Source organism: Rhinatrema bivittatum, chromosome 6 (assembly GCF_901001135.1).
Source record: "Rhinatrema bivittatum chromosome 6, aRhiBiv1.1, whole genome shotgun sequence".
NCBI lineage: Eukaryota > Metazoa > Chordata > Amphibia > Gymnophiona > Rhinatrematidae > Rhinatrema > Rhinatrema bivittatum.
Genome location: NC_042620.1, coordinates 269736610 through 269740638, shown reverse-complemented (window position 1 = coordinate 269740638; position 4029 = coordinate 269736610).

Sequence of the window (4029 nt, the reverse complement as noted above, 5' to 3'; positions counted from 1 at the left end):
AGGTCCTGGACAAGGAACAGCTTACCTCTGAATGACAACGTACCCCACCGGGTGGAGGAGGCCAGAGCGGCCGACCAGTGGTGCAGCTACAGGAGCCGTGTGGCGGACATCTCCGAGGCAATCACCTCCGGCTAGAGGTGGTGAAGGGTCGAATGCGCAGCCTCTGGCCACGGGAGATCCCGGGCGCAGAGGATCGTGCCGTTGACCCCATGAGAGACCTGCGCACAGCAGGAACTGCAGCAAATAGTGGAACACATCCACGGCGCTAAAACATCAGAGTGCGCTTCAAAGAGCCTCGGGAACCGTGGTCAGCAAGCAGACCGGGGCCGCTTAAAAACCGGAAAACCCCTCCTGAAACGCGACCACAGAAGGAGTCCACGGAGTGATTATGGGTTTTGGTTTTTTTTTAAACAAAGCATGCCACCTAGAGGGGAGCTCGTTCAGGGCATGGCCAGACCAGGGAGCCTGCGAAACCGCAGGCACAACTGTTTGGGTGGGAAAGGAAGGAGAAGGCGCCTGACAAAACCAGGATCCCGCCAGGACCGGGGCCACATCAGTGTGGAGAAGAGGCGGCACCAGGAAGATTAGCTAACGCACCCGGGTTGGCTATAGGATCCGGGAGTACCGGGATCCGTCGGGGAACAGGGAGGGGGCACCTCCGGGACCACCCGCGCCCCAAGGGACCCCAGGGGCTCAGCAGCCGGCCGAACCAGCAACGGCATGGAGCGGGGAAATTTTAGTTTACTGATTTAATTAATTAAATTTTTTTTTAATTGATTTGTCCCGGGGGGGAGGGGGCGCAAGGGGGGCTCCTTCCACCTCCTCCTGCATGCTCACTAAAGGGAATTTATGCAGGAGGAGGGAAAAACACACAGAAAAAATGACACCAAAAATTCCGGGTGGGGGAGACAAAAAAACCTCCCTGGGGGGGCTCAAATCAGGGGGGTAGCTGTAAAAAAAAAAAAAAAAAAATCAGCCCCCCAGCCCCAGGGAGCTCCGAAAACGGAGCCAATAAAAAAATCCAAAATGGCCACCATTCCCGGGCTGCCCGACCCGAGAACGGCTTGGCCAAGCTCTGGGGAGAGGATCCCCGGGCTAAAATTTGCCTTCCCTGCCGAGGAGGGACCTTCCCCACCTGGCAGGGAGGCATAGAAGGAACCCCCACGGCAAAAATTCGATGGGGGCTGGCAGAAAAGAGGCAGGCTGTCTGCCCGCGGCAAAAATAGAGCCGCTCTGAGGAGAAAAAAGGCTGCAGAGAGAAACATGATTGACAGCCTACAGGGCCCGAGAGAGCAGAAGGGAAACCTGCTGCCTCCTGCCTGTCTGGCTGCCGGTTCAAGGCCTGCTATGACCAGAAAAATGAAAAAATGCTGGTCAACTGCTGCAAATAAGTTAGAGGTAGGCGAGTACCTGCAACTTATTGAAGTTTAAAACTTTTTTTTTTTTTTTTACTGAGCGCAGCAGCGGGTTCAAAAACCCTCTCGGCAGCCGGGGGGGGGGGGGGGGGAACGAGACTCCAAGAGCCTCGGTCCCCACACCTGGAAGCGTACACGGACTCAGGCTATGCAGCGCAAAAGGGGCAAAGCCCCCCTGAGCCCGGCAAGAGCCAGGAGACGGAGTCGTCTCCTGAAGAAAAATTCTGCAGACTTTCTAACTAACCTGCCAATGTTATTAAAACAGGAAGAACAAATCACAAAATCCCTAAGGAATAAGTACTTGCTTGATCCGTAAGGAAAAGAAGAAGGAAAAGGCTGACCAGCCTAGAGCAGAGAACGAAGGGTGAGCTGCTGCACCTGCTGGAGACAGACGAATACTGGAGGGTTAGAGGACAGGCTCTGTCCCGATATAGGGCATCCTTCAAGTTTTATAGTCTGTCTCCACCTACTGGTAAGGAGGCTCAACCCACATTCTGGACTGATCCTGGTACGTACAGGGAACTGCTGTTAGTAGATTAAGCAATTATTTTAAGGCATTAGCTAATGTTCCATTGGGTTGCTGAAAGCATAAAAATTGATAAAGCTTTTGGCATCAAAATAGTGCTTACAGGGTAACGTAGGAGGTGTACTGTGTTCTAGGATACATGGCAGCAGCAAATTTTCTGGTACATCACCAACTTCAGCAATCACCTTATGCCCCTGGGCAAACTTGTAAGTCTCATGCTCCATATCTGCTATCAAGTTCTAAGTTTCTAAAGTCTGCACAACTGTATTCTTCCTGCTTTACCCATACCATATACTATAATGCAATCATTTGAGACAGTATGATTATAGAAAGCAGAACCTATATATCAAACTCTAATCTTGCTCCTAGTTTTGCTTTCTAATAAACCAGTTCAACTGATTAAATTATAAAAACTCCTGTTAGAACTTTTTAAATATTTCAGTTTATTCTCAGGGATGAACAACTTCAAACTGGCTCACGGGTGCAAATCGGTGCATGTGTGTGGGCATGGGATCTGAGATGGGGCCATTTTATAACTTGCATGCGAATATGCATATACAGTGATGGTACTCAGATTAATCAGTATATAAAAGTTATAACTAAAGGCACGCGTTATAAAATAGCCTGGCCGCGCACACGTGTGCAAAATGTTACATGGGCACACAAATCCCATTTCTACTGCATAAGTTTATTTATATTCCACTTTTTTCAGCACTTCAAAGAGGATTACATTCAGGTACTGTAGGAATTTCTCTATCGCCAGAGGGCTTACAATCTAAGTTTGTACCTGAGGCAATGGAGGGTAAAGTGACTTGCCCAGGGGACTTTAAAAGGGGTGCTCATCACCATTGCCAGTTTTACCAGTTTTTTCAGATAAGAAGTAGGTCCTCCAAACCCCCCTAGTTTAAACAGCCTTCTCCTCCCCTTGCAGTCAGCCCATACCCTTAAGACTCCTCTGATATAGCTTTTATATTAAAAAAAAAAAAAAAAAAGCAAAAAAGACCCTTATACCTCCTTCATAACAAACAAACATACATGGCACTAGACCTGGGTGAGTGCCCGGGCGCTTTGTGTGCACATCTCTCAGCCCTGCCCTGAACGCCCCTGCCCCATCAAGTTTCTACTCACACCACATCCTCTCTTGAATCTGGGGGATGCGCTCATATCTGGGTGCTTTTAAAATACATTGGGGTAGATTTTATAAATGTACGTGCGAGCGAACAAAAGTACGCTGGATTTTATAAGATACGCACGTATCTTATAAAATCCAGGGTCGGCGCGCGTGCAAGGGGGTGCACATTTATGCAACCGGCGCGCGCTGCCTGTTCCCTCCTAGGCCGCTCCGAAATCGGAGCGGCCTAGGAGGGAATTTTCCTTCCACCTCCACCTCCCCCTCACCTTCCCCTCCCTTACTGACCCGCCCCGGCCCTATCTAAACCCCCCCCCCCACCTTTGTTGGCAGATTTACGCCTGCCGGAAGCAGGCGTAAATCTGCGCACGCCAGCGGGCTGCTGGCGCGCCATCACCCAACCCGGGGGCTGGTCCAGAGGCCTCGACCACGCCTCCGGGCCGGCATCACGCCCCCAACACGCCTCTTGCCCCGCCCCAAAATTCGTACAGCCCACCCGACACACCCCCTTTGCAAAGCCCCGGGACTTAGGCTCAGTGCGCGGAAGGGCCTTTTAAGAGGGTTACGCACATAACTTGTGCGCGTAACCCTTTAAAAATCGGGCCCAGTGTGTGCATGTAAGCCCGACTTGTTCACGCACCCCCTCATTGATGTGCATGCTGGGCTTTTAAAATTCACCTTTTATTTGTTCACATTACTGTAGTTAACATTTTCTAGTGATGAGATCTGAAGTCCCATCAAAAGGCACAATTGCCAGAAACTCTAAACGCACAGCATACATTCTTCAATAGGTGATCCTAGTAGTATTTATTTTAGTCCAATCTAAATACAGGATAAAAGGAGGTGGACGAGACCTGAGGAATCAGTGGAGGCATGAGTGCCCTGAAAGGCAGATGGCAATGAATAAGGAAGAAAGCTTTACAGGTGATATATCTTAAAAAAAATAAAATAAAAAAAAA